General features: G+C 40.9%; 1 protein-coding gene and 1 non-coding gene across 4 annotated transcripts in view; one reads left to right on the top strand and one right to left on the bottom strand.

Moving 5' to 3' along the window:
* Window positions 1-17,786, top strand: part of WWOX (WW domain containing oxidoreductase) — a 1,192,279-nt gene that overhangs the window by 1,043,703 nt on the left and 130,790 nt on the right. The gene's annotated exons all lie outside the window — the stretch shown is intronic.
* LOC132537175 (U6 spliceosomal RNA) lies at window positions 11,133-11,239 on the bottom strand. The gene has a single exon (XR_009548637.1). It is a non-coding gene; the product is annotated as a U6 spliceosomal RNA (small nuclear RNA).

Raw genomic sequence — 17,786 nt, 5'->3', positions numbered from 1 at the left:
GCTCAATCGGATTCACCACAGTCTGGCCTCCTGAAAAAGTTTCTTAAAAATTAAATCTTTAGTCACAAGGTTTGAGCCACTTATTTGTTATTTGTTGGGCAGAGATAAATTAAGGGGAGATGGAGTAGGAGAAAGAAAGACACAAGCAGCCCTATTTTGCCCACCTCAGGCAGGATTGAGGAGACTGAACCCAAGTCTTACGCACTATAACATGCAAGATCTACTAGTTGCCCACCACCTGCTTCTTGCTGAGATTTCTAAGAGTACCACTGATGTATATAAAGTACAGTGTTCCCAAGTGAATATTGTAAAACACATCCTGACTTCATATTAGAGAACCAATTGTCATATTCTAGTGAAATGTGTGGGTTATTTATGACCGCACACATTGTCACTTGATCAATTTACAGAATCGATTTCTCTCTATCAAGTAAACCTTCTTAGAAACCCAGGACTATAGACCTTTCATCCTCATTCTCAGAGGATCCACTCTTAACCCTTTTCCTGCACCAGAATCTTGTGAAGCTATTGTTAATCTACAGAACACTCCAGATAATATCTTTTTCAGAAAATCCAAAATTGCATTGCTGGCTCATGTGCTGTCCAGTCCCCCTCCTTCAGTAGCTACCCTGTTAATCTGAGAGCCGTATAACCCTCTTATGTGCTCCATCCTTGGACTCAAGTCCACTGGGCATCATTTTTAACTGTCTGTCACATGGTGCTACCTCCACTGAAATCAAGTTAGCACCAAGAGTGCACAAACTTTAGAATCAGACAAATTGGATCTAATGTTTTACTGTACCACCTACTTGATGTTCATTTATAGCTACTTGTTTCAATTTCCTCACCTGCCAGATAGACACAATTGCATCACACAGGGTGGTAATGAAGATGAAATTGTTGAGCAAATAATTGTTGAGTAAATAATGGCAGCGACAATGATAAATTGTATTCAGAGCTTTCCTGCATCATTCCGGAGGTTAGCACCCTCAACATTATTATCCAATTTTATTCACAGTGTTATCCTAATATATTGGTAGGTCCATTTCATATATATATTTCTCTTTTTAATATTTTTGAGATTTATTTATTAATTTGGGGAGAAATCCAGAGACTAGAGTGCCACTTAGCCATATTGTGTTGGCAAGGATCAAATCCAGGTACTCATACTTTTAAGCCTTGCACTTTGCTGAGTAGCCACAGGCTAATAATAGTACTTGGTGCTTTTATTTCCAATTTTCTGATGAACCTTAGAGAAGTGAACCATTGGAATTGCCATTTTTATGGGTAGGTATATTCAACTATCATATGTTTCATACATTTTACCTAATGACTGCCCCAAGTCTCACGGAGAAAACATGGCAGAACCAGGATTCTGTCCCACTGTGATTCAACAAATAAGTCCCTATTCTCTGTATTTAACCAAATTATAAAGACTTGACCTGATGAATTGCAGAAAGATGCAAAACCTGTTATTCTCTTTCATTTTCTTTTTTGCCTGCTGTCATCCACCATGAACCTGCCTCAAAGTCCTATGATCAAACAGAATCCCACCCCCTCCATTTTGACAAATAGCAGAATTCTGAATTTCAACATGAGGAAAATTTGCTATAGCAATTCCGACAATGTGTGGATTGAAACAACACACGCAAGCACACAGACCTGATTTGAATGGTATTTTTGAGTGGAAGCTAAGTAGGAGCTGAAAATGGCCTCTTAAAATACAGAACATAAGGATGCAATTCACAGAGATGGTCTAAACTGTAAACATGCAGCTGTGGGGTTTGTGAGGCTAATGCTTACATTACAGACAGCATACAAATTGTCAAGTACTTAAAGTTCCATTGTTGCTGGAAGGGCCTCACCCAGTGTCCTTAAATGGTCCCAACTTTTTTTTTAAACCACAGGATTTATATCTCTTGTGATGGATACATAAAATATGAACAGAATGACATAGCAGAGCTAATAAGTAATTATTTCCCTAAAGTCATTTGTTTCTTGGTCATTTGCTGATAGGATTCTTTAAAAAATAGTTCAAGAGGGACTGGATAGTGGTTCACCTGGTAGAGCACACATTATGCAATGTGCAAGAACCTAGGTTCAAGCCCCTGGTCATCACCTGAAGGGTGGAAATTTCATAAGTGATGAAACAGTGCTACAGGTCTCTTTCTCTCTCCCTCCCCCTCTTCTTTTCCCTCCCCTGGCCTCTCTCCCCTATTTCCTTCTTAATTTCTTTCTGTCTCTGTCCAATGAAAGAATGAATAAATAAAATATTGAAAAAAGAATTCAGGAAGTAGAGAGATATTTTACCAAGTAGAGCTCATGTCTTGTCTTGTGCATAGCCCAGGTTCAAATCATAGCACCATATGGGAAGTTATCTGACAAGAATTTGTGGAGCTATGATTTATTCTCTCTCTCTCTTTCTCTCTTATTCTCTTTTCTTGTACGATTTTTATTAGTGATTTAATATTGATTTACAAAATTACAAAATAGCAGGGGTACAACTCTGCACCGTTCCTATTACCAGAGTCCTGGATCACCAGACCCTCCATTGTAAGCTACAGCAGTTCTCCCAAGGTTGCAGAAATGGGTTAACTGTTATTTCTACAACTATCTGTCTATATTTGTATATATTTAGCATTTTTTATAGGTCCCACCTTCTCTTCCTTTCCAAATCACACATAGACCTATTATTACATACAAATGTCTCTCCCTCTTTCCTCCTCTCTCTCCAGTTCCTGATGGAGTTGGAGTTCAGAACCCTCTGGTAATCATCCTCCTATCATTTCCTTGTCACGTGGTCCGGGAGGTGGTGCAGTGGTGAAGCTTTGGACTCTCATGTGTGAGGTCCTGGATTCGATCCCCGGCAGCACATGTGCCACAGTGATGTCTGGTTCTTTCTCTCTCCTCCTGTCTCTCTCATGAATGGAAGAAATTTGAAAAAAAAAAAAAAAAAAGTCATTTCCTTGTCACTAGGAGTATGGACAAAAATTGTTTTGGGGGGTACAGAAGTTGGGAATTCTGGCTTCTGTAATTGCTTCTCCACTGGACATGGGTATTGACAGGTCGATCCATACCCCCAGCCTACTTCTATCATTCCCTAATGGGGCAGGGCTCTGAAGCAGTAAGGCTCTAAGACACATTGGTGAGGTCATCTGCCCAGGGAAGTCAGGATGGAATCATGATAGGCCTGCAACTTGATGACTGCAAGGTGGCAAGATACAAAGCAGGACAGAATGATTAATGAATAGGAAACAAAAAGCAAGAGTAGAAAAGATGAGAGTAGGGATCTTAGGGTGGAAAGAAGCTAAGAAGTCCATTCTAGGCAGGTTCCAAGGGGCCCATGACTATTGTATTTTTGCTTGAGTATGGTAGCCAACATAGAGTTGGACACAAATATTGTCTGAGAAGCTGATGTCAGAGTACAGAAAAGGGTGAGAAAGTTGGATTAAGGCAGAGAGTAGCTTCTATTCTTGAAAAAAAAAATCTACGAGTAAAATTAACTGTTTACTTCAGCCACCTGATCCAGGGCCCACATGTATATTTATATTTAGTACAAGAACCTGTGTAACCTCTGAGTCCCTATTGGTCTTAGCTCATATTTCATGGCAGTAGCTGGGAACATTGCTCACTATACTCATTTCCAGGAACAGTCTTCCTCTGGAAGGGCAGGATGATCCAGCCTCCCTTCAGAGACTGGGCCATTCCCCATCATAGTTGCTTTATGGTGAGGATAAGGTCCCGAGAAGGCTCTCAGCCTCTCTCTGTGTCTTTATCTTATTTAAAAATAATCCACAACAGTGAAATCATCCATGATCAAGAACTCAACTTCAATAAATAAATATGTGAATAAATAAATAAGTAGAACTCAAACATTGAAGATGTTATAACCTCCAAAACAACAACAAAGCCAGAAGTACAAAGAAACTTTGTGGAAGGAATGCTTATAAATGATCTCAAAACTTCTCCTTATAAACTGCTTTTAAGACTTCTTGTGGATGTTTGTGGGACTATTTTCTGTTTCATCTCTTTCTCCTGGAAACTCTATTCCTCCTTGCCCACCTTGTGCTCACTTTAGATGCCTTTACTCAACTGACATCCATTGCTTAGTCAATGGTTGAACACCTGCACAAGGTTGGCCAAGGAAAGCACTCTTGCTTATAAGATTTCTATCCCTTTCCAGGAAAGATGGCTCTGGAATATAAATATATGAGTCCCCTGCTATGTGAAGAGAGGAAGTAGTATGTATTCAAACAGTCGAGTCCCTGGCTCTAATATTTTCTTAGGTCTTAACTGCCTTCCTGACCTTTGTACTCTTTGCTTACTCAGCTCTTCCTCACACCTTCTAGAAGGATAAGTTGCCCTTTCTTGATGTTGAACACTTGTCACTTGCAAATCAAATATCCCAGGAGGGTCTGCTTCTGGCCACGCATCAGTTTCTGATGCTCGTAACTCAGGAAGAAAATGTGCAGATGTGGTGTGTGCCCATGTGTGTCTGCTATGTGCACACTTGGACATGGTGATGGCAGGGTGGCAGAAGTTGGGAGGAAAGTGCCCTGAATGCATGAATATGAACTGATACTTCTTTATTTTCTAAATATTTATTTATTTCCTTTTTTGCCCGTGTTGTTTTTATTGTTGTTGCAGTTATTACTGCTGTTAATACTGATGTCATTGTTGTTGGATAGGACAGAATGAAATGGAGAGAGGAGGGGAAGACAGAGAGGGGGAGATAAAGACAGACATCTGCAGACCTGCTTCACTGCCTGTGAAGTGACTCCCTTGCAGGTGGGGAGCCGGGGGCTCGAACCAGGATCCTCACACCGGTCCTTGCACTTTGCATCACATGCACTTAACCGGCTGTGCTACTGTCTGACTCCATATTTTTTTTTAATTACTGGTTTAACCTCGGTTTACAAAAGTATAAGATTTTAGGAGTATTGTTACACACACACACACACACACACACACACACACACACACACATATATTTGTGTTTGTATATGTGAGTCATTGTATGCTGCATCAAAGTTCTGTGCCCCTGGGAGTCGGGCTGTAGCGCAGCGGGTTAAGCACAGGTGGCGCAAAGCTCAAGGACCGGCATAAGGATCCCGGTTCGAACCCCGGCTCCCCACCTGCAGGGGAGTTGCTTCACAGGCGGTGAAGCAGGTCTGCAGGTGTCTGTCTTTCTCTCCTCCTCTCTGTCTTCCCCTCCTCTCTCCATTTCTCTCTGTCCTATCCAACAACAACAACAATAATAACTACAACAATAAAACAACAAGGGCAACAAAAGGGAATAAATAAATAATAAAAAATAATATTTAAAAAAAAACAACAAAGTTCTGTGCCCCTTTACCTATCCACCCACTCTTCACCCCTCTGACATCCTGGGGATGCAATAGGGTACAAAATGGGAAAAAAAAGTATTGCCCCAATAGATTCTTTGGCTGCAACAAATTTTAAAAAATGAGTTAACTTTAAAAAGAAGTTGAGGAGGGGCAGAATGAAGAAGAAAGGGGGTGATGAGATACCAGGACATGTAAGTCTCATTTAAATCAGGAATCCTACAGTGATTCATCTATACTAGATATCAGATAGTGTAACATCAGGAATAGGGCTAGTACCAAAAAAAAAAAATTAAAAACCCACACAGGAAGCCCTTTCTCTGTTTCTTCCTCTGTTTTGCCTTTGTGCATAGACTTTATTAATTCTCCTCTCACCATCAATGAGTATTTTACTCCTCTGAGCACAGAACCAAAGATTAAGAATTTGCACTTTAGTCATATCACATCCAGGAGGACCAAATTGTCTAATGCTGAAGCCCAGCTATAAATTCTTGAGAGAGAGAATCACATCAGACCAGGAGTCAGTCTTAGATTCAGTCATCTGTATCTAGGATCAGGTTCTTGCTAAACAATCATGACTTAGATTTTCAAGAGATAGGAGAGCTTTGTAAATTAGACAGATAATCACAAATGAAGGTTATTTTTCTGACTGCTCAAATCTTTTCTCATAGCAACTATGTTTGTTTGAATGGAACCTCTACCAGTAGATTGAGATTCCTAACTTCCCAAAGTCAGCAATTAAAGACATGCCAAGTATAGACTATCTAAAGAGTTTATGTCAGTATGGGTGTTCCCACTCTCATGCTAGCTAGCTTTTCCCATCATCCAACTGCCCTTGGTCTATGGCAGAAGCTTCTGTGTGCTTGAGTGACGAAGCAGATTGCTTCCTCCTCCTTCTGTGGGCTAAGACCCCTTTCTCTATCCTAGTTTCATTTTGACTGGCAAATTCACTCAGAGTGAAACCTCAGCAAAACCTCAATGTTTGGCCTAACTGTACAGGGGTGGTTGATATCTAATTCATACCCCAGGACCCAAAGACCACTCATGAGAAATTCCATAAGCACAGGAGTGTGGTTTATGTCAACATCAGTCTGTTGGAATGAAGCCATTCAATGGCAGGTGAAAACAGAGCAGCATCAGTGAGTGGGTTAAACCCTGGAGAGGCTGTGGCCAACTTGACTCTCTAAAAATCATCTGAAACCATACAAAACACCAGCAAAAAGCAATATTAAAGTATGTCATCTCAGAAAACAGGAGGCAAGGATAGAACAGGTGTCATAGGTCAGATAAGACATTTGTTTCATATCACTTCTGTTTCTTACCACCTGGTGACTTCAAGGTGAAATCCAGAGCCTTCATCTTCTCATTTGTAAAATGCATGGTAAAATTCACAAGTATAATACATTTGTGAAATGCATTGATTTTCTAGGAGAATTAAATCAAGGTCATGTCAGAAGGTCATTCTGCACAGATCTAGAAATTCCATTTCTGGCCCTTTTGTAAATGTCTGTATATGTAAAAAGTAGCCCAGATGAACTGCTGTCTATTACTTTGGCCCATTTCATAGGTCCAGTCATTGTAATTTGTGTAACTGTTTTCATGAAACATAACAAACAGGAAAGACCCTAGTCCCCCCCCTTCCCTCATTCTCTTCCTCTCTCTCTCCCTTCCTTCTCTTGTTTCATTTTGACACATATAGTTATAGACTTTCAGATTCACAGATTGATCATTCAGAATTCTGCCTGTCCATATGGATGTTTCTGCACTCAGTAGGACAAGTGCTGATTTGTTCATATGATGCAAGCTTTTCAGAAGGGAGCTACTAAAGTGGGGTTCTTTGATATTTAGTAGGCATTTTCTTTATGCTTTCTTCTTTCAACTGAAAGTTTATCCAAGTTAGTGAATTGTCTGAGGCATCCTGTATAGTAAATAGCAGATATATTGTTCAAGAGGAATTCTTGAGAGGGTGGGACCAGGTTATAGCAAGAACATCTCTAAGGTTTTGAAATTTGAAATTTGCATTAGAGTTGTGTGAATTCCATGCTGGCCCTCCTGCCAAGAATACAACACTAGAATCCAGGGTTGGTTTTTTTCAGCCAGTTATACTTTTTTGAATTTAGACAAGGTATGGAATGCAGTCCTGGCCATACACTAGGTACTCATTAGTAAGGTGTCCCATGTCTATATGTGAATCTTTAAGGCTAGTCTAAAACACTGTGGTTTTCTTGCTCGGGGGCACATGGGTGGGGTTCTCCTTCTTTGTTTCTATTGACACTAAGCCCTCTCCTGTGATTGAGCTTTAGCCAACTAAATGGAAATGAAAAATGGCTCAGGTCACCTCTAGAAGGCAACTTTAAGAGTTGGAATAAGGTTCATCCTGACTCTGGCCCATGCTAACAGGAGCAATGCCATATAGTTCAACTTCCCTGCTGTTCCTTCCCAAATGTATGAGATGGGTAAGGAACTTAACTGTATTGTTGGATTTCAATAATATTTTTGGAATTATTATTTGTTATTGTAGCAGAAGTTGGCCTCACTTTTCTTCTCCTTTTTAAAATATTTAATTAATTAATTTATTGGATAGAGCCAGAGAGAAATTGAGAGGGGAGGAGGACATAGGGAGAGAAACAGAGAAATATCCACAGCACTGCTTCCCCACTTGTGAAGCTTTCCTGCTGTAGGTAGGGACCAGGGACTTGAACCTGGGTCTTTGCACACTGTAATGTGTGTGCTTAATAAAGTGTGTTGCCACCTGGCTCTCCTTACTTTTCTTCTAACATAACCTCATGTCAGGACTGCTTCACTTCTCTCTATATATTGGTTACTTACGACTTCAGGCATTTCCCAAATATCTTACAGGTTCTAATGCATGATAAGACAATCAAGTTCCTAGCAAAACTAAGACAATTGCCTGGCACAAAGCAAATGCTATTCTACAATAAACCAAACCCTAATTCCTAGCCCTGGATTTTCTGAGTTTTCATAAGGCACCAAAGAAGCGCAGTGGAGTTCTTGTTTGACTCCTATACACAGGATTTCTGCCAGCTGCTTAAACTATGTCTGCACCTATTTTGTTGTAATGCAAACTGATATTTCTTCATTTTCCTACAGCGGGTTTCTTTTATGAGGTTGTGCTTTGCATTTTCATAGAAAGAATTTTCGGACTCTCCCTCATAGCCCACCCTGGAGTTTCTGTGGGGGCTGCTTTGGTTAACCACCCACTGCAGCTTGAAGGCACCACAGGCAGAACCAGACCATCAGGAGCTTCTTGATTTCTGCTGTGGTGGGGAGTGTCTGAGAAGTCAGAGAGAAACAGGAAGGAGCTGTTTCAGGAGCCCCCAAGGAGAACAGGACCACAGTTCTGGGGCCCTGTTGGGAGGGTCAGCTTGAAGAAAGATTTTCATATTTGCAAATAGTTTTCTTGCCCCTGGTGAAGACAGACAATGGCTCCAGGGCTGTAGAAGTGCAAAACTCTTTGTAGAGAAGATGCAAAGATCCACACCATAGAAGCTATGACCTATAGTGTAATGCTATGAGTGATTAATAACATTAACATTTGAGTAATACGTTTATTACTCAAAACTGAGTAATAGTGGCCTGGCAATTGTGCACTGGGTTAAGAGCACATAGTATGAAGTGCAAGGACTTGCTCAGGGATTCCAGTTCAAACCCCTGGCCCCCCACCTGCAAGGGGGTCAGTTGCTTCACAACTGGTGAAGCAGGTCTGCAGGTGTCTATTTTTCTCTATCCCTCTCTGACACCATCTCCCCTCTCAATTTCTCTCTGTTCTATGCAATAAGAATGGAAAAAATGGCCACCAGGAACAGTGGATTCATGGTGCAGGCACTGAGCCCCAGCAATAACCCATGAGGAAAAAACAAAACACAACTGAGTAATATAAATTTAAAAAACAATAACTGTAAAATAAGATTCATTATTACTAAGTACTATCGGTTTAGATAAAGCACTCTGTAAATTATCTCTCCTAGTCCTCAGAATAATCCCATGAGCTAGGATGTGTTGCTTTTTTACACAAAGAAGACAATGTATTTTAAGTTCTATAAATCAAACCCATTTCCACTGAGCTGTCCATTTGTTCTTTTAGTGTTTTGTGGATAAACGTGTATAAGAGCATCTTTTTTTTTCCTTCAGGGTTATCACTGAGGCTCAGTGCCTGCACTATGAATCCACTGTTCCTGGAGACCATTTTTTCCCTTTTTGTTGCCCTTGTTGTTTACCGTTGTTATAGTTCTTATTGCTGTCATTGTTGCTGGATAGAACAGAGAGAAATGGAGAGAGGAGGGGAAGACAGGGGGAGAGAAAAATAGACACCGGCAGACCTACTTCACCGCTTGTGAAGTGAAGACCCCCCCTACACTACTGCAGGGGGGGAGCCAGGGGCTGGAACCGGGATCCTTACATTGGTCCTTGCTCTTTGTGCCACCGGCGCTTAGCCTGCTTCCTACCACCCAGCCCCCATATAAGAGCATTTTTTAAAAATGTATTTATAAAAAGGAAACATTGACGAAACCATAGGATAAGAGGGGTACAACTTCACACAATTCTCACCACTAGACCTCTGTATCCCATCCCATCCCCTCCCCTGATAGCTTTCTTATTCTTTAACCTTCTGGGAGTATGGACCCAAGGTCATTGTGGGATGCAGAAGGTTGTAGCACAGTGGGTCAAGAGCATGTGGCGCAAAGTGCAAGAACCAGCATAAGGATTGCGGTTCGAGCTTCTGGCTCCCCACCTGCAGGGGAGTCACTTCACAGGTCTGCAGTTGTCTGTCTTTCTCTCCCCCTTCTCTCTCCATTTCTCTCTGTCCTATCCAACAACAATGACATCAATAACAACAATAATAACCACAACAATGTTAAACAGCAAGGGCAACAAAAGAGAAAATAAATAAATATATATATATATATAAAATAAGAAGACAATCAAGTTCAGAGCCATAGGCCAGATCCCCAGCACTCTACAAACCTTGTCTATATATAGACTGAGCATAAAACCCAATTTCAGTAGGGTAACATCAGCTGCAGAACCCCTGCCACTGTATGGTTAGTGAATATTGGGGAAAATAATTATAATTGCTGTGCCTTGATATCTCTTTACCTGAATCTATGTTTCAGATTGCAAGTCTTGGCTATTTGTATCAAACTACTTAAATTTAGCACAGCTACTCTATTACCTAGTTCTAAGTTTGTTCTCCCAACCAAGAGGTAAGATCGGAATCTTCAACCAGTTATTCCAGACCTGGCTCATCTGGCTGTGAAAATTGGGAGCTGCCTACAAACCCTCCAATTTTACTGTCAAACATAGCAATGTTTGCTGAGATAAACTCCCGTTGACTTCTGAGTGGCTTTCTTCTGCCACTCATTCTAGTTCCTTTCCTACCCAACTTCACTAAATATAGAAAAAAAAGCTTTTTCTGAAAACATCTCAGGAGTCTTCACATATCATATGTTTCTGGTTGGAAGAGAGAAGCACTCACCTATGCTTTTTTTATGGTTTGGGAAATTCTTTTTTTTTTTTATTTTTACTTATAAAATAGAAATACTGACAAGACTATTGGATAAGAGGGGTACAATTCCACAGAATTCCCACCATCAGAACTCCGTATCCAATTCCATTCCCTTCCTATTCTTTATCCCTCTGGGAGTATGGACCCAGGTTCATTGTGGGGTGCAGAAGGTGGAAGGTTTGGCTTCTGTAATTGCTTGAGAGTCCAATGCTTTATCCACTGTACCACTTCTCAGACCACAGCTTGCTTGATTTTTTTTTTTTAATATGGAACTCTTCATGAATTTGCATGTCATCCTTGCACAGGGGCCATGCTAATCTTCTCTGTATTGTATAAATTTTATTATATGTGCTGCTGAAGGGAGCACTTATTTGATTTTTTAAAACTGATTTAATAATGATTGATAATATTGTGGGAGAAGAGGGTACAGTTCTACACAATTCCCACCACCAGAATTCCTAAGTCCATCCCCTCCATTAGAAGCTTTTCTATTCTTTATCTCTCTGGGAGGATGGACCCAGGGTCATTATAGGATGCTTAAATTTTATTTGTTGTTGTCGCTGGGGCTTTACTGCTCTTGACCAGCGTTTTCAGATAGATAGATACCAAAGTTTCCCTCAGTGCAGTTGAGGCTAGGCTCAAACCTTGGTCACACTGCAGACCAGGTGCACTCCAGGTGAAACACTTTATCTGCCTTCTTGAGCAAGTATTATCAGGACCACTACAAAGAATCAGAAAATAACAACCTAGAGAAGTGCAGTGCTTTTGGTGGGGGTTTCTTTTTGAAAGTAAAAGGGGTTTTCTGACTTGATCCTGTGGAGACCACTTTAGTTTCCATTTATCTCAGATGATAACATCTACAGAGGGCTCCTTTCACTGTGGGTATGTTTCTCATATATGTGGTCCCTGTGCAGAACCACATGATACTTATTAATGACCACATTAGCTCCAACTGTGGGCTTCTAAGACCACCTCAGATAGCCTCCCAAGAATCAAAGAGAACCCAGAACCCAGTAAGCAGCAGTGTCAACAGAAGCCCAGGATACAGGCTGACCTCAGCCCTTAAGAGCTGATCATTTCTTTTCCAAAGACTGCTTCCTCTAGGAAAATACTTAAATTTTCCTTGGCCTCATGTTTCATGCAACAGGGAAGTAGATGATGGACTTGCATACATTGAACATAACTGTTATCAGGAATGGAGTCAATTTTATTCTACCCAAGTTAAGGCAAGGAAGTATCTTTACTTTTCGTTAATTCACACATTCCCCCATACCCATAGCCAACTCTAAGAATGTGAATAGAGGGTTTCATAGGTAGGTGATGTGTGTGGTACAAGGTCTAACTCTACTTTTTCCTAGTCGTGACCATTCTTTTATGTTTTGAGTATCTCTTTACTAATGTTTAGCAGAGATGTTCATTACCCAGCATATAAGACTGCTGTAATGACTAGATTCTGGTAAAGCTTACGGACTTTGTGGTGGATAATACATGATCATAATATCAGTAACCAAGGTGCCAATGTTTATAAATAAAATGTGAGTGACTTCTTCAAATTGGTGAATGTATGAGGTATTTCTATTCCGTCAACCACTAGTTATTTCAGGGTGGGCAAACAGATGACTCCAGAATTTTCAAAATTTTACAGACTATGCTTATTTTAAGGAGGAAGGTGTCCCTGCAGTCAGGATGATGCTTTTTTCATTCCCCCTACCCCTTGATATGCTGGGTGTGGGGGTGGCTCCATGGGAGCTTAGGTGCCTGAGAAAAGGAGTGAAGCTTACCTGAGAAAACCCAAGAGAAACTGAAAGGCCTGCACACTGGAAAAAAAGGGGAGGGGCACTTTAGGACTGAAGTGGTTAAGGAACTGGCTTTGACAGGAAGTGGGCAGAAGGCTGTTTTCAGTATGCTCATGGGAACTGAGTTGGAAAGTGCTGTGGTGAGTGTGTGTGGAAAAAAAGGGGAGCTTTAATCAAGCTATAAATATCTGTTTCTTTGAAGTTTTATGACCAACAATTAATGTTACTGGAAGGCACATAAATAGTCTTTTCTTATGTGGTGGATCTGAGTGGGACTGGGTCAGATTTGGACCTTCTCCTAGAACGCTATCCTTTTCCATAGGATAGTGTGTGTGTGTGTGTGTGTGTGTGTGTGTGTTTTCTAACATGTGACACCCTCAGAACATAGCTGTGTGTATCATATATAACCATATATATATATATATATATATATCTTTTTCTTTCATCTACTTATTGGTTCATTCATTTGTGGATTTGTTCATTCAGTAAACTGTTTATCTGGGGGCCCAGAAGATGAAAACCCTGTTGCTATAGCAATGAACAATCAAGATAGCCCCTGCCCTCAGGAAGCTTCCAGTCTAGATGGAGAAAGAAGAGAAAGAGCTACTAAACAAATCATGGCATAACAAGGGGTGGGAGACGAGTGCTGTGAAGTTCATCTATATCTGTTAAGACATCATAGAAGGATTAGAGACTGAGTGACTCTAAGGAATTCTCTAGACATACATCAAGGGGAAGGGAGGTATCTGTGGTATAAATATAGCAAACAGCAATGTCCAGAAGTAGGGGCATGCCCAGTGGGCTGAGAAGGGCCCAAAAGGTCAATGGCCTAGACCAAGCAGTGCTGTGCAGAAAGAACTTGCTGTCAGGGGCCCTGCCATGCCCTCCCATGGGGATATTTAGGGAGAGAATTGTGGATTTTACTCTGAGTGAGAAGAGGAGAACATCCTGGGTTTTATTTGGTTCTGCCAAACAACCAGCCACAAGCTCTCTAACAATATACTTCCCTCAAATGTTCCTCTTTCTGTAAAATGAAAATAGACAGTGGGAAAAAAAAAAAAAAACTCCAATGACTATAGATAAGTAGTTGGCAGCTTCTTTTTAAAAATAATGCTATACTTTTTTTTTTCCTTCATGCAATATGTTGACCTTGATGTCAGAAATTTCGGTGATCTTTTGCTTTGCAGTCCTCCCATTGCTTTTCTGAATATAAATGAATTTGAGGGCTGGAAGACAAGAGCAGCATATAATTTCTCCCCCAAAATATGACCATTATCCCCAATCTTTGTTAAAATGGACTTCAGGAATTTGGAATGTGTGATCTTTCCAATTCAAGATCTGGCTTGAGATTTGCCTGTACCCTCACCTGAGAGAAAGGTTTGCTATGCAGAGAATGCCTGAGAACAATCTGGAGAAGCCTACTCTTTTCAAGAAAGCAGTGTGAAAGTACCCTCAGGCACTTTTGAAGCTCCTACTTCCTCCAGGATATTCAGGCCTATTCTTGTAAGCAGCTCACCTAAGGACTTTGCTAGATAAAAGTTAGTTTTCTGAGAAGTTTCTGTACAGCCTGACAGCATTTATTTTATTTTTATTTTTTAGAGGAAAATGCATAATTCAGATCAACTTCCCTACCAGGTCATCTGAGTTAGGGAGGTTTGCCTATATGGGAGAGAGGGTTCACCTTCGTTTTCTCAGATACAAGGAACTGATTATGACTAGTGGAATTCATTAGATGTGTGTCTAGTCTACCTTTCAGTACATCTTTAACAATATTAAAATCCAAAGTGATCACAGAGATGGAAGCCTTTGGGGCTGAGGATCAACTGTGCTATCTTGCTTAAACACAGGGCAGTAACATGGCAGTTCCCTCCCTGCACTCTTTATTCAACATTAAGAAAGCCAGAGGCAGTGTCCCCAAGATGTCCCTGAATGATTGGTTCAAAATCTCGTCACCACACAGAACCTGACCCATCTTCTAGGAACTGGAACTAACTCTGTAAGTTCTCTCTGAAATTGATGTAAATGTCTAAAAGACATCCTGAAGTGGTTTCCTGTCCCCAGAGCACCAGACTCTGATTTCAACCCTATATAACTCCCATCCTCATCAAGGGCCCTATGACTTGTAGCCCTAGATTATAATGTAGACTGTAATCTTCTCTGCTTTATATTGTATATTTAGCAATTCATCAGTTATAAGGAAAGATAGTAAGATGCTGGTTCAAAAACAACAACAAACAAAACTCTAGTATAGGATCAGGGAGATAGTTAGGCTGTAGAACACAGGATCTGCATGTCAGTGAACTATTTATTCTAGAAAAAAATAAAGAATGACACTTCTAAAGACAAAAAAAAAAAATCTGAGGCAAAAACTTTGTATGCTTTGCAACTGTGATAGCCAACAGAATGCCATGAAAATATTGGGGGTTGGGAGCAAGGTAAGGCAACCACTAAAGTGAAGAAAATCACCCAAACACTGTGTAGTGTGTGTGTGTGTGTGTGTGTGTGTGTGTGTGTGTGTGTGTGTGTGTGTGTATGACTATTTCATTTTTATTTGTTTATTTATTTGCCACTAGAGTTGTCGGGGCTTGGTGACTGCTACCTGTGCTACAATTCAGCTGCTCTCAGCAGTCATTTTTCCTCCCTTTTTCTTTCCCCCATTGGTAGAGGTTTAGAAACAGAGAGATAGAGAGGGAAAGAGAGACACAAAGGAGGAAAGATATCTGCAGCACTGCCCCATCACTTGTGGGATCTGGGACTTGAACCTAAGTCATTGTGCATGATAATGTGTGTACTCTACCAGGTACGTCACCTCCTGGGGCCCACTAAATATCAATTTACTTGCAATTTTTGAGGGCTGAAACTATGGATTTATTCTTCTTTGTATTTACTTTGCATTTTGCAAATGAGTGTTTTTGATTATAAGGTCAGAAAGAAATGTTCAGTGGCTTATTTTGATCCAATATTTTTGTATGTTTTATTTTAATGGAGTTTTCATTAGCATAAAAATGATGTTTAGCATGCACAGCAGAATATATATACACACACACACACACATACATCTGTAAAATATATATATTTTTAAATTGCCACCTGGGTTATGCTGGGGCTTGGTGTCTGCAGAATGAATCCACAGCTCCTGGTGGCCATTCTTTCCTATTTATTTATTTATTTATTTATTTAGATAGGGCAGATAGAAATTGACAGGGGAGGGGAGAAGAGAGGGCGAGAAAGAGAGACCTACTTCACCACTTATGAAATTTCCCTGCTATAGAAGGGGAGCAGGGACTCAAACCCTGTTCCTCCATGCATGGTAATGTGTGTGCTGAACTCGGGGCACCACCACCTGACCTCTGTACATACACACACACACACACACACTTATACATATACATATGTCCTTTTTACCATCCCAATAGCTCTGCAGCAGCACCTAGCAATCCAGCAGAGCACTGAGCCCTACTCATCTGAGTAGGCCTCTGTGACCTGGTGACACCCATGGCAAACAAGGCAACATTAATTCTACCACAGACTTCCTGTCACAGACACCAGAGACACTGCAGCCTAATGGGGAACTTGAATGAACATCAAAGGGATAATCAGATATTAGTTAGGCCTGTTCCTCTTTCTCCAACCATTGATAGTTTTCTCTCTTGCCTCCCCACCCCCCTTCGCCCACACCATGTCCTTTGACAGCAGGGTGACAGGCTTGCAGCAGAAAGGGAAAAGGGAAACCAGTGACTCAGCCCAGAGCAGGCCTCACCGCAACTTCCTGGCCACCCTTCTTGCTCTTTCCTTCCAAGAGAGAAAAGGGAAGAAAGAATCCAACCCCTCTAACACTGGCATTGTGGTCTACAGGAAGACTTAGCAAGTGGAATCGTTGAATGAATGAATGAATGAATGAATGAATGAATGAATGAATGAATTCAAAGAGTCACTTTAAATTAGTGCCATAATTTAGACAAATGAATTGTTTGTGTCTTTTGTGCATGTGTATGTGTGTGTGCACACTCATGAGCATGTAGGTGTGGGTTTGTTTCATCCCACTCCTCACTTTGCAATCCTATGAATACTGAAATACGAAAGTGTTCTCATTTACAAACAAGCTTATGAGCCAGGCTGCTTTCAAAATTACTGGTGTGTTGATATTTCCTTCTCACTTCTTGCCAGTGCTCTGATCTCTATTTCCTGAATTCTAAAGAGCAAACAATAAAAACAAGCGGTGGTGCACTGCATTAGTTAGTGTACACCTTCAAAACAAATTCATCTCAGATCTTTAACAAGCACATTTAGTCTTCTAAAAGTTTTTAGAATGTAGTGTGTACTAAGGTAGAAGTGGTCAACTCAGTGGCTATCTAAACAGATACCTCCCTCCTCTAAAGAAACCTTAAAGAGGTAATTGGATAAGCACTAAGAGAGAAATAATAATGTTTCTTTCATTACAAGGAGCCCAATATTTATTGACCCAGCAGGTTTACACTGTGTGTACCCGGGAGTACCATGAGCACAAACCCAATCACTGTCTTGGGGGATTTTTTTTCTCATAGCACTGCAAGGGGCTTTGCCAGATTGCCTTGTCAGCTTCTGAATTCTCTGGGCACACACAAGGGACGACATGGTTCTGGCTTATTTCTAAACCCCTTGGAGGCAATTTCTACTCCCCAAATTAAGGCAAATAATCCTCACAATGTCTTGGACTGTCTTCCCCACCCAGTTGCAAAGGGGTCCCCATCTAAGAGGCTCATGAGACCTTGGGATCTCAAGGGTGACCCTCACTTAAGAAATGCCTGTTGCCTTGTCTGCCTTTTGTTTTCTTCTGTGCCCCTGACAGGACTTTCTGATCCCCCCACCCCTGCCCCGAGGCAGTTTTATTTAGTGGAAGAGGAGCGCAGAGATGGAAAAATGGTTCCTTATTTTATAGCTGTTTCTTCAAGGAGCTCAAACTGCTTTCAGGCATGTCCTTATTACCTCATTAATCCTCATAATGTTCCCTCAGCAGTATTATTCTTATTTTCAGGATAGAGAAATTGAGGCACAGACAAAATAAATGGCATGTAGAAGGTCAGAGAGCCAGGCAGCAGGAGAAGAGAGGGTAGTTGCCAGGCCATCGGTCAGACTGTC

Source organism: Erinaceus europaeus, chromosome 2 (assembly GCF_950295315.1).
Source record: "Erinaceus europaeus chromosome 2, mEriEur2.1, whole genome shotgun sequence".
NCBI lineage: Eukaryota > Metazoa > Chordata > Mammalia > Eulipotyphla > Erinaceidae > Erinaceus > Erinaceus europaeus.
This window is presented reverse-complemented; position numbering and strand designations above follow the sequence as displayed.